The sequence below is a fragment of the Canis lupus genome, chromosome 17 (genome assembly GCF_048164855.1).
Source record: "Canis lupus baileyi chromosome 17, mCanLup2.hap1, whole genome shotgun sequence".
In the NCBI taxonomy this organism is placed as follows: Eukaryota; Metazoa; Chordata; class Mammalia; order Carnivora; family Canidae; genus Canis; species Canis lupus.
This window is the reverse complement of record NC_132854.1, coordinates 22,184,876-22,199,025: the sequence shown is the minus strand read 5'-3', so window position 1 is coordinate 22,199,025 and position 14,150 is coordinate 22,184,876. Positions and strand designations below refer to the sequence as shown.

General features: G+C 34.7%; 1 long non-coding RNA gene across 1 annotated transcript; it reads right to left on the bottom strand.

Moving 5' to 3' along the window:
* Nucleotides 1-7,002: 7,002 nt before the first annotated feature.
* LOC140608324 (uncharacterized) lies at nt 7,003-9,004 on the bottom strand. Its single transcript, XR_012010340.1, has 2 exons — nt 8,806-9,004; nt 7,003-7,569 (listed from the first exon to the last, which is right to left on the bottom strand). It is a non-coding gene; the product is annotated as an uncharacterized lncRNA (long non-coding RNA).
* Between the last annotated feature and the right edge of the window lie 5,146 nt (nt 9,005-14,150).

The following is a 14,150-nucleotide window of genomic DNA, read 5'->3' as shown; positions in this document are numbered from 1 at the left end:
GGAATATGGATATGTTCACAAACTGTTACAGTATAGAAATACTAATCAGTGGCATTTAGTTTCTACCCAGTCACTGAAAATATGTAGTTAATGGTCAAATGTCATTTCTGCCAGGAAGAAATAAGAATGATACTATAATTTTAATTGAAGTTTAATGTATGAAATAATACTTTTCATTATTCTGCAGTATGTATATATTGTAACAAAAGGGTTATAAATTCATTTCTAGAATTAAATGAGAATCAGACTTATATAGACAATGGCTCATAGGATGAAAGAAGCTCATTTGAAGCCTCTATTGAATATAATACCTATAGAGAATTATTACCTACGAAAAAATTAAAAGTGACTATAGAAAGGTTACATAACCTAGTACAATCTCGACAAAAACCTAAAACAAAGAAATTGAGCTTTTAAAAAAAACTAATAAAGTCCTCAGAAAGAATATAACTGTTATCACCATTCCTAGAAGCAATAATTCCTGATGTCCATTATATGTTTTAAATCTAGATGTTAAGAGGCTTATTCTTTTGAGTGAACTATTACAAAAACTGTCTTAAGACAAATTATAAAAAGACAACTGAGACATATGCATCAAGGGTATATTGACAGAAGTCAGAATGTGTATTGAGAAGAAAAGAATTACCCAGAGATCTGCAATTCATACTGGTCAATTTTCATTGAAAATATGCTAATGACAGATAAATTTAACAAGTGTTTCCATGGTGTTCATTAACATAATGTGTCCAGTTTCACTACAATTGCTAATGAATGACATGCAAACCTGTAATCCATAGATGGGGGTGGTGCATAGCTCCCTGGAATATGTCACAGAAACCATTGACATACATAAGCTGAATATGCCTCATTATGAAAAAAGCTACTGTTTATGTAATCGATAATGACAGATATCACCTAGAAAACCCATATAGTATATCTAGAACTCAATATTTCCTAATGGGGTAAGTATGAAAATGGAAAACTAGGTCTATAGTCTAGACATACTATTGCTTCACTTGGTATCTCATGACTACTTCTGTCTTTGAAGTTATAATTAAAGTGTGATATTGTGTATGATCTCAGATTATTGTATGTGATTTGATAATCTGAAATGTCACATTGTGTCAGTGTATAATCTATTGAAAAGCAGTGTGCATTCTACTTGAATGGCATAAGCTTTAAATGGAGAATTTTTCTTTTGTTGGACAAATCAACAACCTTATTCCTGAAAATCTATTTTATTATAATAGGCTAAAAATTGTCTCCTACTTGTTTTTTTCCATCTTTACCTTTTTATTTGTTTATTTTATTTTTTAATAAATTTATTTTTTATTGGTGTTCAATTTGCCAACACCATAACACCAGTGCTCATCCCATCAAGTGCCCCCCTCAGTGCCTGTCACCCAGTGGCCCCCACCCCCCGCCCACCTCCCCTTCCACCACCCCCAGTTAGGAGAGTTAGGAGTCTCTCATGTTCCATCTCCCTTTCTGATCTACTTGTAAATGAATAAAGCCTGATTTTTTTTTAAAGAGATTATTTTCCTATGCCAACAGCTTTAAAACAGATGCCTTCCATTTTGCTTATTGTTAACAGAAAACTGGCACCTGGTGGAAGTTGTATTTACTTTTCTTGAAAGAATTTTTGTTTGGATTTTATTGAATTACCTAAAGCAGTACAGTATTTTCAAATGTAAAAATAAAACATTTGGATGCATCTCTCACACCAAATTAAAACCCTCCTCTTTATGAGCTTAATATTTTATAGGCCTGCCAGGCATAGAATTTGGTTCTCGGGATCCCTGGGTGGCGCAGCAGTTTGGCGCCTGCCTTTGGCCCAGGGCGCGATCCTGGAGACCCGGGATCGAGTCCCACATCGGGCTCCCGGTGCATGGAGCCTGCTTCTCCCTCTGCCTGTGTCTCTGCCTCTCTCTCTCTCTCTGTGACTATCATAAATAAATAATAAAAAAAAAAAAAAGAATTTGGTTCTCATAGTTTGATATGATTGTTAACTACTATTTATTTGAGAAAGTTGATCAACCTAATTTCTCTTTTCTTGGGATTCTCTTGTTTTAGATTAGATACTCTAAGTGTAGCCACCAAGTCACTAAGTACATATGGTACAGTGTGTTTAGCACAGGGTCCGTCCAGAGACTAGTGTTGTGAGTCACTGAAGAAGAAAAGAAAGAAGGAAGAGTAGAAGAAAAAATATAAGGAGGGAAGGAAAGATGAACATGACAGAGAAGATAACAGCACACCATGTCCAGCTTTCACATATATGTTGCAAAATTAGAATTGTGGAGTTTTATCTTGCAGCCTCTTTTTATATGCTTTTCCTGGAATATATGAGCCTTAAAGCACATTTTAGGAGGTTTGGTTATTTTTCCCTAGGCTCTGAATTAAGGGCCAGTACAATTTCATATTCCATAAAACTGCCATCTAGGGCTCCAGTCTCTTCTTTTCATGTCCTCTCCCTAGTCAGTGGTTCACATTTTCTGCTCCTTGGCTGTCATTATTGATACACACTTTAGATTTGAAGTATGATTTTTTTCCCCATTCTCTAACAAGATTGTGTTTCCCTCAATAATTTTAAGCCTTACTCTAAGATGGAGCCTCAGAGTAAAATTGTTCTAATTACTTTGTCCAAGCCTAGGCAAGAAGAAGGGAAAGTGGAAGATTCAAGTTTCTCCCCATTCATTCATATTCAGTTTCTTGACCAAAGAATAGCAAGGTTGGGATTTTGTGTGTGTGTGTTTGTCTGTTTCATTTGTAGGTTTGTGTATTTGTGGCATAAGAAGCTATCGTGCAATAAGGGATCATGTAGAAAATATGCTTGCTACAACACCAAATTGTATGCTCACTTCTTGGAACAAATAAGGAATAGAAGCTGTTCAACAGAACTGCTGAATCTCCCTTATCAGTTTCTAGGCGCAGAAGAAAATATACCATTTAATATAATAATTTCCTATAATTTACTCATTCTGAAGAACCTTCCTGGAAGCACCCACAGTTTTCTTCAAGTCTAGTGATTAGGCCTGCCTGGGCTTTTACCATATTTTATCACTCTGGATTATATAAAGTGTGGAGCATTCACCTCCTTCTTCATTGTGTTGTGTGCTCCTTGAGATCAGTGATCTTTCACTTCAAAGAGAGTCAAAATTTGTAGTTCCATTAAATCATCAAAACTCTTTTGAGCTTTTAACGAGTGGCTAATATTTGTTTTTAAATAAACTCTACCCCCATTGTGGGGCTCAAATTCCAACCCCAAGGTCAAAAGTCAAAACTGAGCCTGCCAGGCATGCCTCTTCTCACAAATATTGTCCTAGGCAGAAATCCATCTGCCACAAGACATCTTAGAGGTTTGCTGAAATCCCAAGAATTCAGGCCTACAAGTAAAGTAAGAAATGTCAATTCAGGAAAACAAAGGCAAGGGAATGTGAACAAATGTAACATACAGTAATCTCTTCTTATCTATGGTTTTGTTTTCCAGTTTTCATTACCTGCAGGCAACCATGATCCAGGAGCAGATAATCCTCCTTCTGATGAATCATCAAGTCAACAGTAACCTAATTCTAGGTCACAATGCTTACATCATTCACCTCACTTCATCTCATTATGTAGGCCTTTCGTCACCTCACATCTTTACAAGAAGAAGTATGAATGGAGTAAAATAAACACATGATATTCACATGATTTTTATTAAAGTATATATTACAATTGTCTTATTTTGTTATTGCTTATTGCTCATAATATTTTACTGTGCTTAATTTATAAATTAACTTTTTCATAAGTATGTATATGTAGGAAAAAAGCATAGTATATACAATATTGGGCATCCACAAGGGGTCTTGGTATATATCTGCTGCAGATAATTGGAGAACAAATTCACTAATATCAATACCTATTGAACAATTAAGTAACTTTAGGGAAAATTATTATGATCGCTGGAACAACAGTTCAACCTTGCAAAAAAATGCGGGTTAAATTGTAAAGGTTTCATTAGCAAAAATAATTACATAAGACCATTTTCTGGAGGATTATTTTAAAAAAAAGTCAAAGCACCATCTCATCTATACACAAAGCAATAAACATTTGCCCCTATTAGGTAATGTCAATTGACCTCAAACAATCAAAGAAATAGATCATGAATGCTGAGTGTGAATAGACTGCTACTTCATAATGGGCATAGTCAGATGAAACCCTTCTTATATTTCCTTAGACACATTTTTGAAAACATGTATTTTTATTCTTAATTTACTAATACTTTAAAATCAATGTAGCTAATTATTCACAACAACTTCTATAGCAGGACAATTACCCTTGCAACTTCTAAAACTGAGTTAAGCGGCAAAACAGAAACTGATAGTAAGTCTAAGTTTATAATGTAAGAAGCTGCATAGTTGCCTTTATACCTCCCTCACATCTATGTCTTTCATTTGCATCCTTAATGCTAAATACCCTCCATTGCCATTGATAAGTGCTTAAATAAAAATTCTACAACAATTACTGCAAACCATGTATTCACTGTCTTGCACACTTTGTCAGTTCATCAAACAATTCTCTACAGCACAGGAGCCACGAAATAAGCTTCTGTAAAAATGCACAGCTCTTTTTTAAAACTGTGGTTAAAAGTAGTTTTAGGTTGCATATTATATTAAAATTAGATGTAAGGAGCTATATACATTTATGATGCCCAATTAGCTTTATGCAAATGCAAAGTATTGTAGGCACAGAATTCAATCTAGATTCGACACAAGAGGAGTTAATTATCTTTATTCTTACTCCAGAATGAAACTAAAATAAGAGAATTTTCCAAATATATATATATATTCTGCAAAAACATGGTGATTATGCCATCCATTAATTCTTTCTAATATATCTTAATATGTAATTCAGAAAGAAAGAAAATTATCCCACAGAAAGGATTGAAAATGTGTGGTGTGTGACCAAAAACAATCCATAAGTGCATGGGTAAATCTAAACATATGTTGATGCTATAAAATCGGAATGTCCCCATTAGTGATAACTAGAAGACAAACTCAGAAAAGCAGACAATACTGTTAGTAAGAGACAAGAGAGGGAAATTCTTAAATACAGTATTGTAAGGACATCAAATTATTTGAAAAGAAGGTGGAGAAATTTGTTCACTTGAACTTTTAGTGAAACAGACATGATAATTTCAATAATAGCCACTTAAAAGGTAGAAATAGAGGATATAATTTCCAAGATGCTACGAAAAACATGTAATGAGCATGTAATCTGCATAACACAGAAAAGAAAAGAATAGCAGGGAGATGAAAAATAACATGGGAGAAATAAATCCTAATATGTAATATTCCCATATCAATGAAAACGTAAGATTACTTAATACTGAATAATAATGCAAATACAAATAAAAATAGATTATGGGATGCAACCCAAGTGGTATTTAGAAGAATATTTATATTTTTAAAAGCTTTTGTAAAAAAGAGCAATTTATTGCATCTGGACAATTTATTACAATTGAAAAACAAATAGGCTAAAATATTAATGAAATAGCAATCTTATTTAAGTAGTAAGAAAAATACTATACACAAAGAAGGAAACTGTAAGTAAGTTACTGAAGATGGCTGAAATATAAAACAAATACATAGTGGAGATGATCAACAAAGCCAAAGACTGCTCTTTGAGATAAAAAGAGCAACCAGTGTCTGTTAACAGCAATTTCATGATGTCAGTGTCAAATACTCTTTCTGCTAATATTCCTTTGGACACATAAGTGACAAGAACATTTCATGTTCTTCCATTATCATGCTTTATATAACTCACAGTGATTTAGTCCATCACTTCATATATCCTTCCCTCCTACCAAGCCTTCTGGGTCAAAATAGTACAGCAGGATTTTCTGCACACATACAAAAGTTCAAGTATATCCCCTTAAAGGAACAGATCTGAGATGGAATTGAATCTAGAAACCATCCACTTTGGTTGCATCAGGTATAAACCAAACTAGTTTATCAGACATTAGGACATAAGTGGTCTAAATATGATAGTGGCTATTGGGACACTGGATTTTGCATTCTGAAAGAATATAGCAGTTAATGAAATGAGGGACAAGCAGGGAAAAAAGAAAAGACAAGAAAATTTACAGCATTGCCAATAGCTAACACCAAACCGTGGTTGGTTCTGACTCCTGAGATTTTGCCGTGCATAGATATGGCTCCAAGAGACGGAGTAAACTGCTTAAGATGGGAACCAGTAGTTCACAGGATGAGGCTTCGAAATCAAATCTAGCCAACAGTGAGTGGAGACCTCACTTTTCCCCATGAAATACTCTTAGAGGACAGGAACCTGATTTTTTTTTTTGCTATGTTTTTTTTTTTTGCTATGTTTTGACTTGGTCTCACCCTCATTATTCAAATTTAGAAGCCTTCTCTTTTTAAGATTTCCAAAAAAGAATGCTTGACAAGTTAGACAGGAAGCATGTATCTCATTAGCTTCTAGCAAATGTCAGATTTATTTACACATTCAGAGAGTTAATGATGCATTTCTGGATGTTTTCTTATAAGTAATAATTTTCTACCTAATTTTAGAACACCTTGAAAGTTATTTTGTGACTTGTGAAGATGCAATCTTCTAATAGTTTCAGAAAACAAATACTTTCTGTGAATGTGTGGAAAGTAATATTTGTATATATTTATTTATGAACACACGGAGAATCGTATATAGTATTCAGTCCATTCTATATGCTGTGTACTTTATATACTCTTTACTACATAAGCGATTTATTCTATAATCTATACTATTTATATTATCAATACTCTAAGCTCTAACACTATTGCGTATAATATTTTTATATTATAAAATAATATAAAAATAGAGGAGCTATGCATGATGAGACTTCATAGGACAATATAAACCTGCCTCTTAGAGCCACTAAGTACTAATACCATACTTCTTAATTCTGTCAGAAACCATGTGACAAAAAGACAATGTTATAAGTTAGTTATTGCCACACAATCCATCACTTATCTAGTCTAATTAAAAAAAAAGAGAGAGAGCAGACATTTTTATCATTACAATTTTATTTACCCACTCACTTCAAATGATTAGCAATAAAAAAGGAGCAATCAACCCAAATTTTCCCAAGCAGTTTTATTAGGATAAAGATTAAATGCTAGAAAATAGGGATGCCTGGGTGGCTCAGCGGTTTAGCGCCTGCCTTTCGCCCAGGGCGTGATCCTGGGGTCCTGGGATCGAGTCTCACATTGAGCTTCTTGCAGGAAGTCTGCTTCTTCCTCTGCCTGTGTATCTGCCTCTCTCTCTCTGTGTCTCTCATGAATGAATACATAAATAAAATCTTTAATGCTAGAAAATAAGGACAAACAAAAAAAATGCCTTAGGTTAATTGAAGTTTAGCTCATATGCATAGAACAGTTGAACAGTCCAAGGAGCCTAGGCAAGTGAGGCTTTGCTTTGTGATTTTTCTCCTATGGATTCCTTTCTTTCCACGTAATACTCTACCATTCTTACAAATGTTGCCTTCCTCAGAAGGGTTGATGATGTACTTCTGTCACAACAACATTTCAGTCCCTAGGCAGGAAAAAGAGAGGAGGAAGAGGGTAAGGTCTTTTCAATACCTCTCATTTCTGTTCATATTTTATTCATGAGATCTTAAATACAGAGGCAAAGATAGCTGTATGAGGATGAAGAAAGTAGCTCACAGCTGTGCAGCCTTGTGTCCAGAAAAGAGGGAATGGATTGGGGGGACACATTGCAGACTGCCAAAGTCCTTCATATGGCCACCAAATATCCGAGTACACACTTCTTCCAATAAATTTAACTCACTCTCTAGCTGAAGGACAAAACTCAAAGTCTTATCCAATGGCTACATTCAGCTCCAAGCCTCTAATACGTGGCTAATGGACATTGTTACCCATTATATCCAGTTGTAGATTCTACTACCTGACACTTGCAAACAAACAGACAAAGGATCTGCCCTCTATACCCATCCTCACTTTCATACCCACATCCGTATACACCCCACCATTTCTGGGAACAGAAACATGAATGCAGATGGAGGCTTAAGTAACATGTATCTAAATCTTTAAAAATTATAAATTAAGCAAATGGATTATTAAATAAAATATCTTTGAGCCACCTATTTGAGAAATTCAGATTTCTCAGTCTCATTTTTCCATCTCTGAAGTGGTAACACAGAGATAAATGCTCCCACCTCCTAACTCTTTTTGCTCTTCCTTTTTTTTTCACATTCCTCTTTTATGGTCAATTGTGTGACACTCAGCCTGCAAGTCCCAAGCACATTCAAAGCTGCCCATTAGCCAATTCTTGGACTTACGCCAAGACCAACCATGGAGTGGGCAACTCTTAGGAAGATTATGTGGGTAAAAAGTGGAAAACCTGGAGGCCAATGTGGGACTGTTTGGACACTGCATTCTGGGTTCCCAGGCCTAGAAGTGGAGCGTGGGCTCCAGCTGGTCATCACTGGCATTTGACCTATAGAATTTTCACCTTGATGACAGGAGCAAGGCTGAAGAACAGAGTCAGGCCTGACAATGTGTGGAGCCCAAGGCAGCACTCCCTTGTGCCTGTGTCTCCAAAATTAATAGTGAAAACAATATATTCTGGTAGAACAGGAACAAGCAAATGCTACATTAAAAAAAAAAAAAAAAAAAAAAAGAGCCCACTGAGAAGATAGAATGAATAGCAAGTCTATCAGTCCACAACAATGCTGAAATCCTGGGCAGAAACAATAAAGGCTGGTTTTGTTGAATATTGTGTAAGTCCGCCAGTTAGATTCATGCTGACCTGTGAGAAAAATCACCTTGTTTTCAGTCTTCCTTGACACTTGATTCTGATTTCCGGAAGGTTCTTTATTGGGTCAATAATCTCCTATGGTCAGATCTGAAGAAAATTTCTATTCTCCTTGCAGATGCTGTTTCACAAGCTACTTCTTGCAGCTGCAATTCTAGGAGGTTGAAAACTGTTTTAGAGATAAACAATCAGATTTTTGTAGACCAGACTTGTAATTTCTTATAATTATTCTTTCAAAATTTTATTATTTCAAAATTTATTGTGCTTTTGATCTATTTCCTGCCTCTCAGTACAGTATTTGAGGAACAAATCACAATGTTTGCTTATGAATATTGTTCCAATGCTGACTTAAGATTTTATTTTGTGGGATAAGTTTAGGGAGCCAATTTGTTTGAAAGAGGTACCTTGAAGATCTCTTTATACAATAAGCTGGAATAAAGGCAACACTCATTTTCTTATAATCACTCCAAGTTTAGGTAACTTTTCTTGGCTGAGGAATCATAAAAGTGGCCTTGACAAAATGTTCCAAATAACATTTTTATTTTCCTGTTTTTGAGGAATACAAAATGAGTTAGATTTTCCAACTTTGTAAAGCCTCACATTTCTGGACTTTTGCTCTCTTGTTTTGAAAGTAAGTCAAGTATTGCCTGAGGTGTTTTCTTGATTGTAATTATTTGCATAAAGCAGCAAGAATCAAACAATATACATTCACACGATGACTTGCTACAACCATTTCCCCAGAGGCTGGGCAACAGAGGCTCAATAGCCATGTGTTCTGCTTTACAAGTTATCAGAGACAACAGGTTACCAATGATGATAGCATAACGAGGGTCACAGCTGTTCCAATCTTCATGGGTCTTTATTGCCTAACCATTGATCCAGTGCCACATATTTTAGGATTCTGTTATAGTAACACCCCACTTGGGATTTTAATGTCTGTTTTATTTTGACTAAAGTCCAAGCAATAGCAAGAAGTCTCCAAATATAATAACATAAATAAAAGAACTGCAATTTCAAGTCTCGCCAGTGACTCGGTGCAACCATATGCCCAGGAAGACTGGGGGAGTGTATTTGATGATAATAACTGGCATAGCACTTTAAAAACTGAAATGCCATTATCACTGCAAAAACGGACTCTACAAAGGTCAATAATGGTCACCTAATGATTAAAATCAATAATATCCTTTTGCCCAAAACCTCTTTCCCTGAATTCATTTCCTACTCTTTCATTTCCCTTTCTTACAACTCTCTGCATTGGACAATAACTCTCATATCTTGAGCATCTGTTCTCTTTTAATTCATCAGAGATTCAACTCTGTAACCCTTCCTGTCTTTTTCACAGTTTTTGCCCTAGCTTTTGCAAGCTCTAGATCTCTTTGGTTGTATATTTTTCTTATTCTATGTTGCCTGGTCAATCTCTAATATTATCACTACTTCCCAGATTTCTCTTTAAATCTCCACTTCGTGATGTGATGAGCACCTGGTGTTATATTATCTGTTGGCAAATAGAAATTAGATTTAAAAAATAATAAATCTCCATCCCTATTTTAGATTGAATGAAAGATATCTCTACATAAGATTTCCACTTCCCTAGTTTAATTTCTCAGTTTTCCTCCAAAGTCAATTAAAGAACACTGTCTACTCTTCCTAGTCCAGACTGTGTGCCATTCCTCATGGTATCTCCTTCTTCATTTTGCCTAAAATTTTTGTTTTGCTATTTATTTTTGTCAACATTGACACATTATGCCATGTTTATGTCAAATGTTCAAAATAAAATGTCCATAGAAACTCAGTGTCATGTGAAGATTCCATTCTTTAAGCTTCCATACAACTCTACATGTTCTTTTGGGATTCAGACATTGACCAAATTTATTGTCCCTACTCTACTCTTCAAAGAACATCCTCCCATAAAGTGTACTGTGGAATACTAGGATTTGTCTGGCATTATTCCATGCACCTGCTATTTTGCAAATCATGCTCCTCTTCCTGTTTCTGTCTCTATGATGAGCAAGTCGGTTCAGAGCCAATGCTTTCCGAGCCCTCCCAAAGTGATACAAGCATCACTGAGAAGACATCAGTGGAGACTTTGAGGTGGTCAGTTCACTTTCCTTTATGTCCCTGCAATCCTAGTGTGCACAATAGTAATGTACAAATTTGTCATCTGTACAAATTTTGCAGTGGTTGCATAATTCAGGAAAATTAAATTGAAAGAGAAAAAATTAGAATTGTTCTAAGTTGCTTTGATAGGTCATAAAAATGCACACAGACTACAGCATTAAATATGATTGCTAATGCTGTCAAGCCCCACTTTCAAGACTTGCTTTCTTTCCCTTACATCCCATTTCTATATCCAATTTTTTTATTCTCTCTTAGGTGATGAGTCATCATCAATTCAATTTTGTCTATTCATTAGCTTTTTTGCTTAATTCAGTGACTACAATTTTGTTTACAGATTTTTTTCACATTACAGAATTTTAGTATTTCTTCTCTTTTTGTGTAATCTTTCTTCTCAGTTTCTAGCCCATTTTTTTCACTTTAATCATGCTTAATTTAAAATCCTTTTCGGATTCCCTATTATGTCTAGCTCTTTGTGAATTATTTATTGTGTATCATTGTTTTCTGTTGTATCTGAGAGCCCTGGAATGAAGAATCTTCTTACAAAAGATTTTATTTATACTTTGTAATCCATATGGTCTGTCTAAATTCTGACCACATTTCAAAATTAATTTTTGATCTAGAGTTTGTACAATTCATTTCTGATTTATAAGCATTCAGATTACTTCGTATCTGAGACACTGTCGTAAAATTTATTCTCCTTTCAGAGATAAACCAGCCTTTCCTCAATGCTCATCTAATGCAAGATGCTCAGTGTGATCCCCCTGTGAGATGTGCTGAATGTGACGGTCTATGGCATGGCCAGTTTTCTTACTGGAACTTACGTGCAGATAACCTTTTGATACCCACTGAAATGTTTAGCCTTAATTTCCACTCAGAGTTCCTTTTCATCCTTTTTCTATTTGTAACTTGGAATTAATTTCCTTCTTCTTTTGATTAATTACATATTCTTAGAACATTAACTAAACTTTTTATATTTTTTAATGCAACTCTTCCCTTTACTCCAGTCCACCATGTCGACAAGAATCCCCTCCTTCCCAACTGAGTGCATTGTTTTTTCAAACATACAGCTATTAATCTTGATTTTTTAAGAAGAAATGTAACCCTTACCCACATAGCTTTATTTCAACCCAGGCTCTAAGCCTTTGTCTTCATTAGTACATTTCATCAGATCTGAAATACACACTGGAGAATAATGCATTATGAGATCTAATAGTCCTAGGTTGGACTTGGCACTTCAAGATGCACAGAACATTTTAGGAGTGCAATCTAGGTCCCATCTCTTTAAAGATTTCTCTGCCCGCATGGTAGCTCAAGTGCTTCCTGACATTTTTCGAGATTAGATAACAATTAGATCCAACAACTATATACACAAACATTAGAGCACAAATAGTCTCAGATGCACTGACATATAAAATCACAATGAGAGAAATATTTTCCTATTTCTCCAAAGTTCCTACTATGGGGATATGATGTAAATTTTTCATTGGAAAAATGTCAAAGTTCTCCTTTTTGTTTATTGGTGTTTTCATGCATCTCACTTGGCAAAGTTGTCCTAAATTTCAGTTTTGTTATTTTTTAACCCATCAATAGCTTACAATAAGTTGGGATTTTCAAATTAACTGCTTCTGTCACTCGGGGTGAAACCAAAATTTGAGATCAGCACTATTTTTTTATGAAAATATTTAGGTATTCTAATAAAAGCAGATATTATGGGTCAGTGGGTTGCAGGAGAGAAATCAACATTTTTGTTAACTCTGATCTGGCATGTAAATTTGGGTACTTTGTCTTAGCCAAGCTACTAGATTGTAGATTTTTAAATATAAAAGCAGGTTTTCTGACATTATGTCTTGTGGATGTTAGTTAAAACATTTAAAAATCTGTTAATTAAATTTTAATTATAGTGATGTTATTTTAGAGCCACATGAATGCCACGGGATTGAGAATTCAAGCCCACAAAGTGTCACTTGGTATGAAAAGTTCAGAGACTTTCATTAGGAAACTAGACATATTAATGTCTGTTCATCTATAGGTTACATAGTTGATCTAAGAATAATTACCTTTCCTCACCAAAGTCTTAAAAATCAGTAGTGCATGATTTTATATTTTTCAATCTTTCTTTGCCAGGGGATAAAATAAATAATTACATAAAAAGAAAAAAAAAGTGTTTATTTGTTGGACGTTCTTGTTGGATGTTCTTTTTAAGAACCTATGGGTAGTGTTGAAGAAAAAGTATTCTGTTGGCTAAAAAAACAAAACAACAACAACAAAAAACCCCACACTCTTGAAATTTTTTATGCCTTGCATTAGTTTTGGTATAAATCCGTGAAAATCAATCATATAGAGAGAAAAATCATCATTTTTTTCTGCAACAAGAATATAATACTTAAGTAGAATAGATAGCTAATAGGCAGAGAAACTGTATAGACATTTTTCCAAAGAAGACATACAAATGGCAGACAGATTCAGTGGGTAGTGGTTGGAGGAAATGCGTGAAGGTGTTCAAAAGGTAAAAAATTGCAGTTATTGGGGCAGCACCGGTGGCCCAGCAATTTGGCGGCCTTCCACCCGTGGTGTGATCCTGGAGACCCAGGATTGAGTCCCACGTTGTTGGGCTCCCTGCATGGAGCCTGCTTCTCTCTCTGCCTGTGTATCTGCCTCTCTCTCTCTGTCTGTCATGAATAAATAAATAAAATATTAAAAAAATCCCACAAAAACGCAGTTATGAAAGAAGTGCTGGTTAAATAGTGTACAGTATGGTGACTACAATAATATTGCATTTATATTTAGAAGTTGCAAAAGATTAGATTTTAAAACTTCTCATAAGAAGAAGAAAAATAACTATGTAAAGTGATAGATGTTAATTACACTTGTTAGTGGTAATCACTATATGCATATGCCAGATCATTATGTTCATATACTTGGACTAATACAATATTATATGTCAGTTATATTTCAAAAAGGAGGGAAAAGCATAAATACTTAACATTAGTAATTCTCTGAGGTCTCATATTGGTAATATGGAGTTCAATTGATTAAGATAGTATATGCCAAATATTTCCATCATAAAATTTAAGCTTTTGTTCCTTTTGTCATTACTAGTCTATAATGTAATAATTTCCAACTCTTTGAATATCTCAACATTTGTAATCTAGTGATTTCTCATTAGCTTATGGTTTTTGCCTGAGTCATTTATTACAATGATGATTATTAAATAGTGATTT